The sequence below is a fragment of the Cetorhinus maximus genome, chromosome 9, assembly GCF_964194155.1.
Source record: "Cetorhinus maximus chromosome 9, sCetMax3.hap1.1, whole genome shotgun sequence".
NCBI classification, from domain to species: Eukaryota; Metazoa; Chordata; class Chondrichthyes; order Lamniformes; family Cetorhinidae; genus Cetorhinus; species Cetorhinus maximus.
In genome coordinates, this window is record NC_135887.1 from 95,345,120 (window position 1) to 95,366,449 (window position 21,330).

Below are 21,330 nucleotides of genomic sequence, written 5' to 3' on the forward strand. Positions count from 1 at the left end.
GGGTAGGCCATTATTTAATGATGGACGTGTGTCTCCTGAAAATTTATTGCACAGGCACTGTGTGTATCTTGGTGGCCAAGGGATCCTCTCTGGGATCGAGGATGGAGGCAGCAGACTTAGTAGTGGTAGTTCTTATTTGATAGCCTAGCTGAAGGAGGGTTGGATCAATGCATCCCAGGTGTCCCTGCCTCCCTGGATGTTACCCAGGTCTGCCTCCATGCCCTCAGCATTCTCCTCACCGTGCTTATCCTCGGACTCACTACTGGGCTCATCATTTGTTGCCTGTTAAGCTGTGTCAATGTCCTCTTCCTTCACTGGGTCCCCCCTTGCCCATGCCAGATTGTGGAGAGTGCAGCATGCAACCACTCTGGGGGTATTGCAGTACGCCCCATGAATGGTCCAGGCATCAGAAGTGCATCTTGAGAAGACCAATGGTCCTCTCTCCCACCACACTTGTGGAGGCATGGCTCCTGTTGTACCGCTGCTCGTCCTCTGTCCTTGGGTGGTGGAGAGGCATCATGAGCTACCTTTTCAGGAGATAGCCCTTGTCACCCAGCAGCCATCCATCTAGTCGGGCTAGAGCACTGAAAAGCCTCAGCACCTGGGAGTGTCTCAGGATGTAAGCATCATGGCAGCTGCCAGGGTACCTTGCACAGACTTTCTGAATCTGCATTTTGAGATCACACACTATCTGCATGTTCATGGAGTGGAATCCCTTCCTGTTGACGAAGGCACTGGGATCACCCACTGGCACCTTGATGGCCAAGTGTGCAGTCGATGGTACCCTGGACGCGGGGGAACCCAGCAATCACTGCAAAGCCTCGGGCTCGCTTAGCCTGGCTGGCCTTATCTGTGCAGAAATGAATGAAAGTCAATGCATGACTGAACAGAGCTTCTGTCACCAGTTTGATGCAACTGTGGACGGTTGATTGGGAGACTTCACACAGATCCCCCACTGAGCCCTGGAAAGAGCTGGAGGCATAGAAGTTGAGGGCCGCTGTGACATTCAGAGACACTAGCATGGGGTGTCCATCCACACAGCCGGAGCTGTTCTCAGGCCCGGTAATCTGACAAATGGAGGTGACGGTCTCCCTCGAGAGGCGGAGCCTCCTTCAGCATTGCCTGTCAGACATATTGAGGTAGTTGCATCGCCGCCTGTAAACTCTAGCGGCAGGATAGTGCCGTCTTCTGTGGCCACTTCCTGCTGGCCCTGCCCCCCTTGTGCCTGCGCCTCTCCTCCCACAGGTTCCTCCCCTGGAAGCTGCAGTGGGACAACTGGCATCCTCTCCCTTCTGCCTCTCTCTTCCTCTTCAGAAGAGGTGCCTCCAGTGGAGACCACAGTCCCCATTACTACGGTTATGGGAAGCTGTCTGATACTTGGAAGGGCCCACATGGTCTGAATCCTCTGGGGACCTGGAACACAACAATGAGGCCTGAAATGAAGCCTATAAATGCTCAGGATGAAGCTCTGAAGCGAAATGAAGCTTTCCAGTTCACATAAGCAACCAGCAGCACACGATTTCCAAAGTTCCTCATTACTCATATTGACAATGCTGCTGACCCTTCTTATCCTGCCTATGGATGAGCTTTTGCAAATTGTGGCCTGTCTGTCTGCCCATTTTTCCCGTGCAATGGCCAAGAAATTGCACAAGCAACGTAAAATCGCCGACAGTTGGGGTGTCAAGGGCCTTAACTGACCTTTTAATTAATGGCGAGCCCAGCTCTGTCTCCCATGCGTGCCTGCCGACCAAAATATTGCGAGAGTACGCGTTGATGTTGGGGCGCTCGCTCGACTTCAACGGCGTCATTTCATGGCTCGAGTGGGTAGGGCATACGCCCGCCCGCTGAGGTGAAAATTCTGCCTTTAATTTCTGCTGAATTAAATTTTGGAATGTAGTGATATATGTAAAACTTACTCCTCAACCTCAAAAATAGTCATTATTCTCCTTTTAAAGGAAGTTATGTTATGTTATGTTATGTTAAACATCTTACATTTCTTCTCTCTTACACCATATGATCCAGTGTCTCGTATATTAACTTCCTTTCATACAAAGCAGCTTGGCAAGGCTGAGCAATCTGTCAATGCTTCCCATTGCATAGCTTTAGAGATTACACTTAATGTTGTTACACCAGTAACATGGCAAACCTTTCTCTTGACATCTTCTGTAAAAAAAAGGCATTTAGATACAATTTTGGTACTTATTATAGAATATAGTTCCATCATAATTATCAGTGGCTTACTGCCCAGTTTAATAGAGAGGAATAAAAGCATTTTGGCAATTTGGCATCTGATTTTGTCAGTGGGAAAAGACAAATTCTCAACACCAGCTTGAAATATAAGTGCAATGGAACAGCTAAGGCAAGTTACCAATGCCAGCTCCAGATTGACACTGTTTAGCGTTCTTAACACTCTATAGTATACCTTGAGTAAACTCGAGAAAATAGGCTTCTGAGAGAAAGATGAGCTTTTCTGATGCAGACAGAATTCTGAAACAATGCTTGCAGTTCTGCTCATATATTTTGAAAGAGGTTATGTGAGACACATAAGGTCAGATCTTAACTTGGGACTTGCATCATTGAGATAGCGACATGGAGAATGAAAAGTCACCATGACATCACCAGCATAAGGCCAGGGCAAGTTTAACGTTTGGGCTTATCTTAATATGATTGTCAGGCTGACCATGCAATTGGTTTGGATATAAGCAGCCCACCTACTTTCTCCATTTAATTGTTGGCGGGCCAACGAAGGCCAACTTAAAACAGGATTTTTATTACTTACTTTACTTTCAAGATATGGGCTTCAATGGCAATGCCGCAATTTATCACCCATCTCTTTGTTTTCCGTGCAAACATGGTTAACCTTCTTCTTAAACTGCTGCAGTATGTTTGGTGAAGGTGCATCCATAATACTGTCAAATAGCGTTCCAGGATTTTGACCCAGCTACAAGAAGAAGTGGCCATATATGTCTAAATCTAGAATATGCATGATTTGGAAGGGAACATGATAGTGTGTCCATTAAAGGGAGACTATATTCCCCACTTTTGAGTTTGTTCCAATACTGTGGACATGATTCATCAAATGATACAGCACAGGAAGCCATTTGGATCATTTGGGCACTGCCGGTCTTTGATAGAGTCAAGCAGTTAGTCTAACTCTTCAGCTCTTTTCCCATAGCCCTGTAACTCATTTCCTTTCAAGCATTTCAGACAATTTATTCCGTATGCAATAACTCGCTATGTGAAAAAAGAATGTTTCCTCATGACTCTTGGTTCTTTTGCCAATCACCTTAAATCTCTGTTCTCTGGTTATTGATGCTCCTGCCACTGGAAACAGTTACTTCTTGTTTACTCTATTAAAACCATTCATGATTTTGAACACCTCTATCAAATTTCCTCCTAACCTTCTCTGCTAAAAGAAGATCAACATCAGTTTCTCCTGTCTATCTACATAACTGAAGTCCCTCATCCCCTGGTACCATTCTAGTAAATCTCTGCTGCACCCTGTCTAAGGCCCTGAGATCTTTCCTAAAAAGTGTGATGCCCACAATTAAATACACTACTCTAGCTGAGGCTTAACTAGTGCTTCATAAAGGTTTATCAAACTTCCTTGCTTTCGTTCCTTCTTTTCTTGTTAAAATCCTGGACCAGACTCTAAGCTTTTTGGTACGATCTGTTTAAGGATCAGTAACTTTTACTGTAAAGTAGACAAAGTTTGAGATTCAAGGTATTTTCTAAGAGGATAGAAAAGATTCCACAATTTCTGAACAAACAAAATAAACCTTACTATACAAAGTCAGAAAAGTAAAACAACTTACAATATCTATCTTATACTCTAACATTCAGAGTTAGAAATGTGAATTAACAGGAAAACTGTGATCGAACACACTACACTACACAATAATTGGCAAATGTGACAGACAGATTCCACAGATTTCTCAGCAACCAACCTAGATGTCAGTATCCGCTGTGAGTTACATAATCTTGGTAAAACTCTGTCTCCCTTATGAGGGACTGCAAGTCTTCACTCTTCCCTTTTGAAGATATAGCCTTGGAATTCCCTCTGAAAGTTAATCCAACTCGGACTGCCTCAATGACTGCTCACCTCCCAGAGATTCAATTTCATCTCCCAAGACTACATTCCCCAGATTCCCGAGTCTGCACTCCAGCACCAACTCATTGGCACAACATCAGCACTTCAGCCACACTGAACAGAACACCACTGCTCCAAAGGATTATATTTGCCCCAATGGCCTACAGCACAGAGTCACCAACTTTCTGCTGCCTTTTCACTCTCCAGGGCTTCTCCCGAGCCCTCATTACTTGAAGCCTGCCAAACACAGTCTTTTTACTGCTAGGGGTCTCTTTCTTTGCTCCTCTACCAGTGGTTCCTACCAGTTGTCTCCTCCACCCAGTGGCTCCTTCCTTGGTTCTCTCCCTCTCTCTCTCTGAGACCTCCCCCTGTCCCGAGACTCACTTCTGACATGGTGCCCCACTCCTGGGTCCCCTGATCCGGTTTTTGCTCTGTTTCCTCCTCAGGCAGGTGCACTGGGCACATGTCCCCTGCCCAAAGAACAATAAAATGCTGGACTGCGCAAGTACATTGGCAGCATCTTCTTCTCTAGTGAAGCCAACTGCAAAGTACTCATTACACCTTTGCTCAGTCAAATGCCTTTTAAAAGTCCATATACACATCAAATGCACTACCCTCATCAACCTTCTCTTTTACTTCAAAGAACTCAATCATGTTAGTCAAGCATGATTTTCCTTTATAAATCCCCGCTGACTTTCATTTATCGGCCTATACTTTTCCAAATGCTAATTCATTATGTCTGAGAACCTCTGTCTCCACAACTCGATCTCCTTGTTAGTTTCCAGTCGGCTTCACCTTTCCTTCAACTACGCTTTTACTATTGCCATGTTCATAGAAGACTTTTGGGTTACCTTTAGTGTTAGCTGCTGATCTATTTTCATACTTTCTTTTTGTCCCCTTATTTCTTTTTTAAGATCACCTCTGCACTTCCTATATTCAGTGTAGTTTTCTACTGTATTATGAACCTTACATTTGTCATTAGCCACCTTTTCTGTCTCATTTTATCCTCTATTTTTAGTTTCCCAAGTTTCTCCAGCTTTGGATGCCCCTTACTTTCCTTCTCATGCTTTGTACCCAAACCATCTCCTCTTCGAAGGCTTCCCATTCTACAATTTTAAAAATTCATTCATGGCATGTGCGCTTCATTGGCTGGGCTAGCATTTACTGCCCATCCCTAATTGCCCTTGAGAAGGTGGTGCTGAGCTGCCTTCTTGAACTGCTGCAGTCCATGTAGTGTAGGTATACCCACAGTGCTGTTAGGGAGGGAGTTCCAGGATTTTGACCCAGCGACAGTGGAGGAACAGCGATATAGTTCCAAGTCAAGATGGTTTGTGACTTGGAGGGGAACTTGCAGGTGGTGGTGTTCCCATGAATCTGCTGCCCTTGGCCTTCTAGGTGGTAGAGGTCACAGGTTTGGAAGGTATTGCTGAAGGAGCCTTGGTAAGTTACTGCAGTGCATCTTGTAGATGGTACACACTGCTGCCATTGTGCATCAGTGGTGGAGGGAGTGAATGTTTAAGGTGGTGGATGGGGTGCCAATCAAGTGGGCTGCTTTGTCTTGGATGATGTCAAGCTTCTTGAGTTTTGTTGGAGCTGCACTCATCCGGACAACTGGAGAGTATTCCATCACACTCCTGATTTGTGTCAGGACAAGCTTTGGGGAGTCAGGAGGTGAGTTACTGTTTTGCTACCACCTTTTGTCTCCAATTCACCTGTGTGAGATCCCGTTTCAATTCACAGAAGTTGGCCCTCCTCCAGTTAAGCATTTTTTGATTATTTTTTGTCTTTTCCCATTAGTATTTTAAACCTAATGATATTATGATCACATTTGCCCAAATGCTCTCCCATTCAAACATGTTCCATTTGCCCCACTTCATTCCACAGACCTTCCTTTCTTGCTGAAAACACATGAAATAAGAAAGTTCTCTGGTACACATTTCAGGACTTCCTCTTTGCCCTTTAAACTGTTGCTATCCCTGTCTATATTATAACTGAAGCCTCCCATTATCACTATTCTGTAGTTATTGCATCTTTCTGTGATTTGCTTGCAAATGTTCTCCCTTATCTCCTCACTATTTTGTGGCATGTAGTATACAGCCAGTAGAGAAAAGCTCCTCTATTTTTTCTTAATTCTAAATACATAGGTTCCGTCTTTGATCCCTCATATTCATCATCCCTTTCCAGTCCTAGAATAGTTCCTTTGAACAATACTGACATCTTCTCCACTTTTTCCTTCCCTATCTTTCCTGAATCCCTTGTCTCCAGGAATAATTCCCAATCCTTCTCATCTTTGAGCCAGGTCTTTGTTATTGCCACTATATGATAGCCTCATGTGGCAACTTGTGCCTGCAGCTCACTGACCGTATTTACCACAGTATGTGCATTTATACAGATGCATTCTAAACACATTTTAGACACTCTCACATTTTCCTCTGGTCTGATACACCCTATTTCTGAACTATTTTTATTCTAGTGCTATTTGTCTCTCACAGTCCTCTGGACAGATGACTGCCACAGTACCAAAATGATTCTTGCTAAAATAATTAAGTATTGGTAAGACAAAAGCCTTTGTCTCTGGCCCCCTCTTAAAGCTCTGCTTCCTACTCACCAACTCCACCTCTCTCCCTGCCACTGTCAGAAGCTGAACCAGATGCAATCTTGTTGTCATATCCAGCCCCCAGATAAGCTTTGTACCATAAATGCACATCATCTCTAAGACTGCCTATTTCTACCTCCATAACATTACCTCTTTGCCCATAGGATGCCAGTTGTGACTTTAGCAAGAATCATTTTGGTACTGTGGCAGTCATCTGTCCAGAGGACTGTGAGAGACAAATAGCACTAGAATAAAAATAGTTCAGAAATAGGGTGTATCAGACCAGAGGAAAATGTGAGAGTGTCTAAAATGTGTTTAGAATGCATCTGTATAAATGCACATACTGTGGTAAATACGGTCTTACCTCCACACTTGAACCATGCTAATGCATTCCTGACCAGTCTATCACAGACAACGTTCTGTAAACTTGAGGTCATCCATACCCTGCTGTCTATGCCCTAACGTGCATCAAGTCCTGACCATGTGCTCGCTGACCTACTTTGGCTCCAGTTATGCAACACCTTAATTTGAAAATTCTCACCCTTGTTTTCAAATTCTCACTGTCCCCACCCCCCCACCCCCACTCCCCCCACCACCACTACCTATCTCTGTAATCTCCTTCAGCCCCACAACCCTATGAGAAATCTGAACTCCTTTAACCCTGAGCTTGAGCATCTCCAATTTTAATTATTTCACTTTTGATGGCCTTGCCTTCAGCTTCTTGGGACCTAAGCTCTGAAATTCCCATCCTCTCTGCCTCTATCTCACTTTCCTTCTTTAAGATGCTACGTACCATTTTGAACACAATTTGGCCATCTGACATATATACCCTCATGCGATTTGCTGTCAAATTTTGTTTTATAATGGACATGAAATGTCTTGTGACAATTTATTATATTAAAGGCACTTTATAAGGATGAGTTGTTGTAATGAGTCAGAGGAATGCCCCCATTTTATCTGATGCCTCCGTCAATGATCTCAGAGCAAGGAGTGAGGTGCAGTTTCCCCAACACCTGTGGGAATTAAGCCAGGACCAAATATGATATGGAGGTGGTTGAAAGGATTGCCACCAGCAACATCACTTCCTAGATCTACTTTGGGACAGCACATGGTAAATTACTTCACAAGAAAAGTGAGAATGAATATTTTACCTCACCAAATCTCTCAGCAACACTTTCGCCCTTTGTCATAAAATCCGATTACAGCCACGAATTACTTACGGGCATTTTAAACTTTTTAAGGAAGACGTGTGTGTTTTTAAAGAAATACAAGCAAGGACACTGGCAAAAGGGTGGCTGATAGTGTAAGGTGACCACATTCTGGAAAATTCTTATGTGGATTATACTGACAGACCTGTCCTGAGAGAACATGAAATGTCACACCTGAAAAGGTGTCATGGCCTTCTTCAAGCAAAGACACTGAAAAGGGATAAAAACAGAGCTCTGAAGAAGAGTCATACAAACTCAAAACATTAACCCTGTTTCTCTCTCCACAGATGCTGTCAAACTTGCTGAGTTTTTCCAGCATTTTCTGTTTTTTTTTCAGATTTCCATCATCTGCAGTATTTTCTTTCACATTTATGAGGGAGATAGGAAAGATGCAAAAGATTAAACTTTAATCTCCTGTGGTTGCGGAGACAAAAGACTGATTACCACGTCTCAGCAGTCATCTAAAATCCATCTCCTGTTGATTTTCATATCTCAGAATGTATAAAATGGTCAGAGATCAAATAAAACAGACTCTGGGCACGAGATATCATTTTTTTTCCCTTACAGGAATACAGCGGGAAAAATGGGTTAACAGCTTCTTCAGCCATACTTCAGAATCTAATATTTCCAAACCAACTTCAAAACTACCAAAGTCAGCTCCACTGGAAACACCCAACTTAATGGCCGCAACATAACGCCATCTACACCTCACAGACAAGCCAAAGACTGATTTGTATATCTTTTTTAACTTTAAATTGGACTCTTAACTTCTCATTTCTAATCTGTGTGTATGTGTGTTGCATTTTTATGATTTTTCTCAGGTTTTTAGTAACTAATAAACTTACTCTTTCTTTGACTCAAGAAAGCCTGGTTAAATTGGCTCCTAAAAATAAAAATACATTGGGACTGAGAAAAGGTACCCACGGGGGAAAGGATCCCTTTTAATCAACCTTGTTGTGACCAACCAAGGGGCTGGGCTAAAGAAGGGGAGCCAGCTCATTCCTCCTAACCCGTGAGCATAACAAAATTGGGGTCCCATTCAAAAGTTAACAAATTGGGGGACCTCACCTGGGACCAGTCGTAACACCTTCCATCACCATTCTCAATAAATCCCTCTCCTCCATCACATCATTCAACATACAATCTCAAGGGCAAATTGTAAAACCTTTCTTTCTCATTCCAACATGCTCAACTCTTTCACTTCATTTTTTTCTTTCTTTTATCAATTGCCTCCACACTAACATTAAGAACAAAAAAGTGAATTAGTGCTTGGCATGGGACAAGTAATGAATTAGCCAGCATTGCTAAAAGATGACTGGTGTTGCTAAATGATAAGAATAGTTTTCTATAAATAAAACCAGGGTGGCTGCAATACCTCTTTTTTCACAGTTGAATTCAGTTCTGATTATATTTATATTACTTGCTAATGAGTAGCAAAGCATTTTCCGCTTTCACATTTAAACAGTTGTCTGGTTTCTTCAACCTAACTGCACACAGATGGCATCACAGATCTGAGTAAGAACTACTATCTGACTGAGTATGAAATACTGTTTTTTTTCTAGACATGGGGTAGAAGCATCCAGATCAGGTTAGATCATATATTTTCAGTAGGCAGGATTGTGCTCATTGCTGCTGTGAACCTGCTTTACTGAAATCAGATCTGTAGAAATTAAACTCAACTTTCATTGTCACTGTAGCACAAAATTACATTGCTGCATTTCTGCAAAGCACATCTGTGCGTGAGTAAAAGCAAAGATAAATTTACAATAATATACAAAACATACAATATAAAAAATTTTAAAAAAACTCAAAATAAAATAGGCTCCTGTTACAGGAGCTTGAAGTTCAGGTGACCTCAAAAGAAGTGAAAAATTGGAAAAAGACTATATAACATACAGTTTCTCACTCCTTTGAAGTTAAATCAGGAACCAAAGGAATCAAATATGCATCTTTATCAATTTCAAAAGGCTGTCAAACATCCTGCAGCATCAGCAGATTTAAATTCAATCGCTTGGTTCTATCCTGGGATGAAAAGAATTGGTCCTAGTACTCTGGATAAACTGTAAGACATTCTCTCATCTGTATGCAATTATCTTTCCAGCAACTAAGAATAAAACACATACATAAGCAACATCGCACATAAAACATTAGGATAGTAATGCCATTCTGGCTCATAAAACAGACACTGATTTATATTCCCAGATTGTTCTGTGCCAACCTTAAGTGAATCAGGTTTTAACTGTAATGAAATGGTGGAACAAAAAAAGATACCTTATACAAAATACATTTTGTCAAAAGGGGCATGGCCGCATTTGTAAGATGGCAATTCCAACAACACAGCACTCTTACAGCACTGCAGTAAAATGTCAGCCTCTAATAACTGCTCAAACCCCAGAATGTGCTTGAACCAGCAAAAAAATTACATAGGGCTGGATTTAATGTTCCCACCACTGCTCCTGCCAGCAGGGCTGCAAGCCGTCGGTGATCTGCTGCAAGATCTTGGCAGCCGCCTAAACCCAATCATATGGAGGTCAGTCGATTAGTGCCAGTGATGTGGGGTTAGTGCCAGAACATGTGATGAGGTGGACCTGACATCAAGAAGCCTGCATCACCTGATGGCCGTGCAGGCAACCATCATGGAATGACAGATCCAGGGACCACTCAGTGGATGCCTTGTGTTAGTACAAACCTGCAGACCATCACTGGCACTATGACAACAGTGTTGCAGTATGCCAGCAAGAGGTGGACAATGCGCTGGGACCTCCTTCTGGGAGCACTTCCACCCATGGAAAGAAGGGAGGTGCCACCCTGCACTGAGGGAAGTATGAAGCAGCCAGCTGAAGAACTCGAGGGGACCTCTCATGGCATTCCGAGAGTAGCCAGTAGCTCCCCCTCCTGCCAGTAACCCAAACTTCTCCAGCAACTGTAGCCACAGAAAGGCCTCCTTCACTGGTGCAGGAGCACCCCACCTTGTCCTGGCCCATCCAGGCCATGGGGATATCTGCCAATGGCCACAGGGCATGAAGAACAGCAGGCTGCCTCAAATTCATCTGCAGATGCTGGAGATGAATGTTGCCTCAGCACTCGCAAACATTTTAAGGAGGACACATAATCACACTATTGTTCCACTGGAGTTTCTTCAAATTTGTCAATATTGTTCTGTGTATTTTTAATTCATCCTGGTTGTGTTTTTCAGATCAATGTGATTTGGTTATTGAGGTCATCATGATATTAGGCAGGGTAAGAATGAGTAGACTGCTCAGCAGATGTGTCACGAGCATTATGCGTGGCTGCCTCAATGGATGAGATCATTATGTCAACATAAAGGGACGAGTTGTCTAGAGTTTGTGTGTTATGGAGATTTAAGCCAATGGTTGAGTGAGGAAGACCTTTGTTTGGCAGGTCCTCATGCATGACCAGGCGCTGAAATTGAGAGAGGATAAGGTTGTCTCGTGCCTCCCTTATATCGACCTCCACCCCTCTGGCATCTACACCACGATGATGCTGATGTCCCTCTGCCAGAGCCATCTCCTCCTCCCCATTCCCATCATCAGATGAGATCTCTGTCACCTCTTCCTCATCTGGGTTCAGGTGTTCTCCCCTTTGTAAGGCTATATGTGAGAGGATGCAGCACACCACATTGATGTATGAGACTTTCTCTGGGTTGTATTGAAGAGCTCCCCCTCACCTGTCGAGACAACAAAAAAGCATCTTCAATAACCCTTTTGTCTGCTGTATGATGGCTCACGTGGAGCCGTGATTGGTATTATACCTTTCCTCTGCTTTAGAGCGAGGGTTTCCCATGGGCATCATGAGCTGTTCTCAAGGATCCATTCATGAAACTGCTGGTTGGAGGAAACAGCTGTGGCACCTGGGACTATCGCAGTATGAAGGAATCATAGCTGCTTCTTGGATACCTAGCACGCATCTGAAGAATCTCTTTCTGGTACTCACACACTCTTTGGAAGGCAGAATCTCTTCCAGTTGATGAAATCAGCTGGCTGTTCATAGGGTGCCTTGATGGCGATATAGATCCACAGTCGATCACACTCATGGATTGCACTCGTGGAAACCCTGCCATGGCCGCAAAGTCCATGGAGTACTCAACCTGGCTGGCCTGATCCATTCAAAATTTTATGAAATCACCAGCCCTCTTGAAAGTAGCAATGGTGACCTCTTTGATACAGTGGTGTGTGGCTGCCTGTGAGACCCTATACAGGGCCCGGTGGGACCCTGGACGGAAACATTAGCATAGAAATTCAGTGTGCCTGTAACTTTAAGTGCGACTGGCATGGGGTTATCACCATCGCCAATTGGGCAAAGGTTGGCTGCATGAGGGTGCCTAGCTCTGTGATGGTCTCACAAGAGAGGTGGAGTCGCTGCTAGCACTGCCTCTCAGCTATTTGCCGGTACGTCAACCTTTTGCGAAAAACTCCAGGCTCAGCCAACTCTGGCTGGACAGATTCCAAGAGATGTCACATGACTTCCTACCTTCATTTGCTCCTACCTTCATTTGCCCCTCCCCCAGACTTCTGCCATTGGTCTCTCAGTTAGGTTCAGAGCACCGGAGCCAGGGCTGCCTCAGTCCCCCAGGCCCGAGCACTGGCTATATTTCAGGCTGCGCCCCATTTCTGCCTCTCACCCCGGCCAGCCTTTTAGCAAGAACTAACTCCATGGCTCAGGGCTCCCCATCTGCACTTTCCCATATCAGAAGTGGCTGCCCAGGCAACCCAGACAATCCCCAGGCTCTACAGAGAGAGCAGCAGTCTCAACCTGGCTCTGGGGCCGTCATAATTACTGGAAGAAGAACCAGCGCTCTGCGGACATCCAGTGGCCATCAAAGCCCCAGACAAAAGTTCCGGCTTCCTGCCAACCCTATCCACTTGCTCACTTTATCTATATCCATTAACATTTCGCATATCCTAAATATCCTGGATTGCTTTCAATGGTCACCGGGAGATAGATGCCGTTTCCAGTTGACTCCTGGCCGATCGGGAGGTTTGGCAACCCTATCAGGTGCTGTCTTCTGCATCCCTCCTGCTGCTTGGCTGCTAGTTCTTGTGCTGCCTCATCCGGCTGCTGATGAGGGACTCTTCTGGTGCCTCTGCATCACTGTCATTTTGCATGTCACGGACACATTCAAATCTAAGTGTATTCAGCATTTCTGGGTGAATTAATCCTATTGTGAGTCCCTGCAAAGTGAGGCCACAATTTTGCACTGCCCCTTAAAGAAGTGATTTTCTGCTCCTGCAGTGTATGTGGCCAATTTAAGGGCCTGGCCCTCTGACTACCAAATGTCAGCTTTCTGTGACAGGTTCCACCCTCGGAGCTCCAAATTGTTCAGGTTGAATATAACAAGATAATGATAGATTCAATTTCTGTGCAGGTCAGTTCCAAAGTGACACCAGCTCAGGCAGACCCCCTTATAAGCTGCCAGGTTTAATCGGTGGGTTTCAGCATCCATGGGAGACCCCCAGGGTTTTCATGTAATTTGGGGTCTTGAAACTGAGTAGCCTGGGTGTTTAATTGCAAAACATGGGCATGTAATTTGGAATGCACAACATTGAATTCAACTTTAAATGGCTTTATGGAGGTGTCAGCTGTGGCTCAGTTCATAGCACCCTCACCTTTGAATCTGAGGGTTGTGGGTTCATGTCCCACTCCCGGAAACCAAGAACTGTGATTGAACTCGAAAGAGTTGCAATCTGTGACTGTTGATAACTTGAAAGAATTTTTAAATGGCTTTAACAAGGCTCATTATCAAGGCTCATTAACAGACGACCAGGTGACTTTCCTGCATCAATACCATCCCACCAGCAACTTAGTTGCGGGAGGTCTTCCTGCTGCTGGCAAACTGATGTGCAGCCTCCAACGGATTTAGTGCCCTTGGCTGCCATCTTTCCCATTGTGACAGGCTGGACCAAATTCCACCCTTAGAGTCTACAACAGAAAAACAAGACATTCAGCCCAACTGGTCTATTTATGGTCAATTATGCTCCTCATGAGTATCATCTCATCCCACCTCATCCAAGCCTTTCAGCATATCAACTTCTGACTCAGGCAAAAATTTTACCAATTGAGCCAAACTTGCATATATACTGCTAATTCTTACTAATCATGATCAGAAAATGGATCAATTTATCTGCCAAGACTGCTTCTCATTTGAACTGTGTTATTTTAAACAGCATGCCACCTACCAGCTGCTTGCCATTGACAACTGACATTTTATAGAACCTTTTGCTGTCAGCTTAGTTTCTGGTGTTTTATAAACAAACACTTTACAATGCAAAAGAAAGCACAAAACACTGTAGATGCTAGAAATCCGAAATAAAACCAGAAAAAGCTAGAAATACTCAGCAAGTCAGGTAGCACCTGTGGAGAGGTTAACATCATGACCTTTCATCGTAAATTTGCACACATTAAAGTCCTACAAACAGCAATGAAATGAGTGACCAATGATTTTTTTTCTGATATTACACAAGGAACAAGAACACGGGAAGAACTCTCTGCTTAGCATCCAATTGTATGATATGTTAGTTTAACATCTTGTTTGAAGGATGACACCTCCAAAAATCCTGCATTCCCTCTATACAAAGGGTGAGGCTTACTTACATGTTGTCTGTGTAGTATGCCTTAAATCCACAACCTTCTGACTCAAAGCAAAGTGTGCTATCACTGATCCAACCTGACACAATAGTTTCAGAATTCAGTGATCATTGGGTTCAACGACTGTCTGGCATATACATCTGCTATATGTCAGATATGTAAGGATATCTGGCATTCATCTCTCCCCATTAACATTGACCCTCTTGTCAGTTGATCTGATATAATTGATGTTAACCTGGTCTAGAACACCCGAGGCTTTGCAAAGGAAAGTCACCATAATGAAGAAAATAGAGTGTATTTTATTCATCCACCAGTTATTCACTTATGTAAGAACTGTATTAATTTCTATTAATTTTAATTATGAGTTCAGGTTATTAAAGGGGAAAATTTATTGGAACAAGCCTCTAAATGTTTGTGAGCCTTACAGTGATTTAAAGCTGCCAAAGCTTATTCGGAGAGAAGATAAGATTAGTGAAGTATTTTCATTTAATTGTTTATTGTAAATTTTTATATTGTAATATGAAGAATCATAATATGATTAACTACTCACAACAGGGAATACTAAAGTTCTTTGATTCGTTTTATAGAATTTGATTCACATCACAATTTTAATCTCAAACTTTTAGATCCAATCTCATACACTTCTATAATATTAGATGGAACAAATTCTTTCCATGGTTGAAGAATTATCTTAATGTTCACATGTAATAGACCTATAAAGAGTTAGCAAAACAATTCTACAAAACATTAAGTAATTTGAAGACATCATTTTCAACACAGGATGTCACAGTCCCAAAATTATACAGTTTTATAAATTACTTTATTTTCCCATGAGGAATTAAATATTGAATCACTGGGACAATGCTGAGAATCTGACTCCATTCAAATGAAATATTAATATATTTTCTGCATAAAAACAGCAAATGTAAGAAATGCATTTGCCAATCAACATCTGAAAGAGAAAAGTAGATCAATTTTGCAGGTAGGCCTTTATCAGAAACATTGGCTGTGTGAAAACACTAGCTATATCTCCACTCCTGATTTCTATCCTTTTCCTTCCTTTTTGTTTTTGTCCATTATCTAAATATGCTTCAGACCAGACCTGTTCAAACAACACACTCAAAATCTCAAGCTGTCTCTACTTAACTGTTGTTTGTGGATCCGCTATACGTTTTGTGCTGAGTTTTCATTTGTGTTCTTATTTCAGTTTTTTTTTTGGATTTTCACCTATTTTAATCTCAGAATAAATTCCAACTCATGGTGAGCTTGGGCACTTTTCAATGCTGAGACAACCTACCAAGCAAGTATCAGCAACAGTTGTACTCTATCACTACTAGTTACCAATGGTTTATTATTCTATTTCAGTTAGTATAAAAAGGAAATGCATCCATTTACTAAGGATTGAATACATTTAAACAAAAGACATGATTGCTCAATGGGGAGTGAGCTATGTGCGCATGGACATCTTGCGTCATTAAGTAAGATCTAAATAGCTCACAAAGAAAGAAAATTACCTTTCAGAACAACTATGATAACTAGTATGTGGTTCATAGTAGAACAATATGTTACATGTATAGCTATTATTTTGCCATCTGATAGGTTATGACTTTGTAATAAGACTGAATGGTTTGGCATTAAATGAATGATGTCACTCAAGTGAATTGAGAGGACAGCTTTTGTGGGAAAGAAAAGATCATATGAGTGCAACCAAGGATCCTTTCCTGCAGTTGGATTAAGGTGCATGCCTGTCCAGGAGACTTTTTCCTCCTACATCTAACTCATACTATATCAAACCAGAGAGTTCAGTGGTAATATTAGGATCAAAAGTGAAAAATATTCCATTCCCTAACATTGATGAACAGAAAATTAACCAAGAATATTAAACAAAGCGTAAAATCTAGTTTGTTACTTATTTCTTTTGGAACAGAAGAAACAAAATTCATTTACCTAGCACCTTTCATCTCCTCCAAATGTCCCTAAAGGGCTTCACAACCATTGAATTACTTTTGAAGTGTAATCACTGTTATTATATAAGCAAACATAGTATATACTTTGTGCACAGAAAAGTCTCTTAAACTGCAAATTAGTCAACAAGCAGTGAATCTGTTTCTTACAGCGTTGGCTGGGGAGGAAGGTCAACAATAATTTTGAGGCTTGTTAGAAAGAGTTAATAAATAGAGGGTAACTTATCTATCAATATTGTGACCTATACACTGCATCTATGGTAGGTTTTGTGAAATCTAATTCTTAAAAAAACACTGCTTCATCAGTTAATAGTCCATAACTAAAATGTAAACTCGAACTGACTTGCCTTATCTACAGAAAAGATATGCCAGTGAAAAATCCAGAGCCTACCATGTGAGAAATCAAAATTAGAAGTTCATCCTCTATCACTTATGTGACAATTTATATTGAATTAGCAGTCAGAAAAAGCAATACCTCTCTTTCTGCTTTGGACTAAATGATTCCATTTGTATAAATAAGTAAATAGGAGGTCAACGCAAGGACCATGCTCTACCACTAGCTTTGGTTTATTAAAATTAATTCTTCCATTTGAAATTAGGCTTCTATTTCTCCTTAGACAAAAGTTCAATATTTTCAGATTTTTTTTTTTAGAAATAAAACGTGTGCTTGTAGATAGAGTGAAATTCCTGGTTTTGTGCTGGCGCAACTGGGCACCCTTCCAACTGGTTCACTCACAGCTATATTTCTAATGTGCTGATGGAGCAGTAAGGTAATCATTGCCGAAATAAGTAGTAATAAAATTTATAACACAAAATTAACTGAACAAAATATAGTTGCTTGGTAGTACAGAACTTAAGTGTTGCTGAAAAAAGAGCCTTTTTTTGTCAAAGCTTTCTCATAGTGTAAATTGTTCCCTTTACATTTGGTATTCTTGCAAATTGTCCTGATGAGTGCAAGACAAAAAGCTTTGACAAAAAAGTCTCTTTTTTCAGCATTACTGAACAAAATATAATTCTTAATTGGTAACCCATTTTATGTGAGATTGTGCTGTGACTCAAAAATGATGGCCCTGATATCTATGGGGAGGCAGGGAAGATATCGGGGAGGCCGATAAAGGCTAAGGCACCAGGGTGTGTTACAGATTTCCTGATGACCATAATGGCAGGACCTTATTAATATTTTGTAGCACTGGTTCCCATTCTGCAGCTAGCCAAATTGACAACCTGACTGATGGCCAAGGGAGAACACTTGTTCTCACCACAGCCAGGGCCCTTAGAAACGGTCCTGCAAAATGAAGTGGGGAGCATTGTGGGGGGTAGGTGGAGGAGGCCCTGCACTTGGGGGGAAGGAGAGAAGCTGTAATCAGGGGTAGTTGGGGAGTGGAGTGGGGTGGTGAGAAAGATGTCACGAGCAGAGGTGGGGGAAAAAGAATTGGAATGGCAGTAATTAGATCTTGGGGAAGTCAAAGGCTTCCTTAAGAGGCCTGGAGGTAGGGGAGCACTTCTGCTCCTCTTGGTCCATAAAGAATGTTGTAAAAGGCCTTATTGAACCAGCAACTCTTGTTTCCTGGCCTTTGGAAAACCTGTACAGCAATAGCTAATTCTGGATCAGGCTCCCATATGGGAACCTGATTTAAATATGTTAATTAATTGTCCATCTCCCTGTTGCAGCACACCAGAACGTCTCAACATTTGCCAATGTAAATAAAGCGGTGAGAATGTTCATGGCATGTTGGTGACGTGTTTCCAGTATTTAATTCTTTAACACCTCCGACTTGCTCCTGCTCCTTGAAGCTGTGATGGGGTTCATGTTGAGGCTGATACTTGAATAGAATCAGAAAAGCTAAAGCGGCATGAAAAATATGGCTATATGCAGGTTCCATTGCTCTAAGCTGGTGACATGCAAGAGCTGAAGAAATAAGCATTTGTTACAATTCCTTTCTTTATCTTTATGAGTTTTTTCATGGAGTTCAAGAATAGAATCCCAGTGTAGAAGGGGACACTGCATACGCAATAGGTCAGTATGGGGGAATATGATATGGTGCTCAGCATGGTTTTAGAAAATGGATGTCCAGCCTGAATGAGTTTTTTGAAGAAATCTCCCAATTAGTAGATAATGGCAATCCAATGGATATTATATACCTTGATTACCAGAAAGCCTTTGATAAAATGCCTCATTGACAGCTATTGGAAAAGATTTCTTAATTTCAGGCTGGTGATCATTTATTATGTTGTTTAAGAAAGTAGTTACAGGATCATAGGCAAAAGGTCATTAGCAAAGAAAATGGATTAGCATTTAGTCAAATCATGAGCAGAGTGCCCCAGAGCTCCATGCTTGCACTATCGCTATTTAAGATTTTCACTAATGGTTTTGATAAGAGCATAGCCAAAGTAGAAGCCAGGGGAATGTCTATGGGTGCAGTCTCTATGGATTTCTAGAAGACTTTCAATAGGATTTCATATAAGAGGCTGTTAACTAAAATTAAAGTTCATGAAATATAAGACTTATTATTAAACTGGTTAGGAGATAGGAGATTCTACATCCAAATTTGCCAATGACACAAAGATTCATGCCACAGTAAGTAGTTTAGACAGGTGCATAAAATTATAATGAGACATTAATAGATTAAGTGATTCAGAGAAGCAGTGGCAGCTGAATTCCATATAGGTAAGTGTGAGGTCATTCATTATAAAAAAAACATAGATCCAAGTTTTACAGAAAATCCTCACTTAAAGTCCTAGTTGTATTCCTTAAAATCGAGACCTAAAGTGAAACAACTTTAAGTGAATCATTGGTTCCCTTTAGAATTGATGTTAAAACCAGAGTTGGGTTCTTTCAGACTTTTCTCGCCTGAAAAATCCAATACATAAGTTGAAATATTGAACTGTACCTGTGCAGTGCAGAGCATTCCCAGCTGAAATAACTTGTAAAATAAAATAAATCACTAAACATAAAATAAATACTCCATAAATTCAAATTAGATAACACATGCCAGTCTCTCTCTCTTAAGTAGTCCCTCAGGTTCGGGGATAACTTGCTTTCTCTCCAGTTCATCGGGTTCTAAGACGGCTTATAAGTCCAACGCATGATCTGCAGACTCTGATACAATGTGGGGCAGGTGGTGCTCGGAGGGTCAGTTAAGTGAGTTGTCTGGAGGTTTATGCACTCTCTCCGCCACCTTGGCTTCACTTCTGCATGTTCCCAATGGAGTTTCGCGAAGTGTTCACTGCCTTTCTGAATGAACCTTCTTCATTTTGGTTGGTCACCATGAGTCAGTTTGGCTGTTTGACCTCTTCAGGGATGCTTTGAGGACATCCCTAAAGCATTTCAGTGAAGGTGGCTTTGAATGATTAGTGTTTTGATGCTGGAAATGTTGGCTTTGGAGAGAACCTTGCTGTTGGACCATGTTTCTTGCCACGATATTTGGAGGATTTTTCAAAGACACAACTGGTGGTGCTTTCAGGTGCGTGCTGCAGGTTATCCTAGTCTCAGAAATATAGTTAGGAGTGTGGAGATCACTGCTGCCCGATGAGTCATGACCTTAGTCCCAGGTTTGAGATCTTGGTATTCAAATGCTCTTAACCTCAATCGGCCAAAGGCTGAGTTGTCACATTGGTGATGATGATGAATTTCATTGTCTATGTCTGCCTTTGTCAAGAGGAGGCTCGCAAGTTATGGAGAATGGTCAACATTGATCTTAATCGACAGGAGGAGGTGTTCTGCTGAGGGAGCTGGTTGGAAGACTGCGGTTTGCGGGTATTGTAGTGAAAGGTTTATTTTCTCATACGCTTTCTGAGTGAGCGCAGACATAACAGTCTTCTGCATACAGATGCTCAAAGACTGAAGTTGGAGTGATTTTGGTTTTGAATTGAAGGTGTTGTAGGTTGAATAGCCAGGCCCTGGTGGAGTTAATGGAATGAAGGGCCAGGATCATCAACAACCTTGAAAAATTTATCTAAACACTGTTGAACAGTTTTCATCTACTTCAGCTGGTAGATTTCCTTATAGTAGTTGATGCCATAATTGATCACCCTGTTCACTTAGGCACTATGTTCGCTGTCTGGGTCATTCTCCATGAAGATTTCTATTGCCCCTCCCATGAGTTGGAAAGCTCTTGACAGGTGTTTCTTTGACAAAATTCGAGGGGTGGTATTTCAGTGAGATCTTGCTCTTCAGCTTGTTGATTCTTGAGTTGTATTAAGGCATAATTGGACAATTCCTCTCTATGGGACTCAAGCAATTCCACCATGTCAGTCCTATACAATTCATCAAAGCCAACTTGCCTCGCCATGGTGATGGTTTCACACTGAACTTCAAGGACAGTGTCCTGAGACCCTCCATGGTCACTTATATATTCAGGCCATGCTCTCTGCCACACACCATTCAAACACAACAACGTAACTTCATCACATGAATCAGTGATGTTGTTGATACCCTTAAGGATGATATTGGCATGACAAAAATCCCTGACTGATGGCGTATTCTCACCATCTGTTGCCTTGATGAGCTTATCTTGGGAGGAGGTACTGCATTGATAGTAGGCCTTGAATGTTTCTATTGATCCTTGATCCTTGACTGCAGCAATGAAGTCATGTTGGGTGGCAGGAAAATCATCTTCACATTTTTGGGCATGTCATCAAGGCTGATAGGATGACCTGGCATATTATCTAAGAGGAGCAAAATCTTCACGACGATATTTTCTCTGCGACAATATGTATCGGATGGCATACAGCGAGAACCATTCTTAAAAGAGTGCCCCATCATCCAGGCTTTCTTATTGGAATGCCAAATGACATACAGATATTCCATTGTATAATCCTGTAAAGCCTGTGGTGTGTCGGACTAGAACACCACTAAGAGTTTGA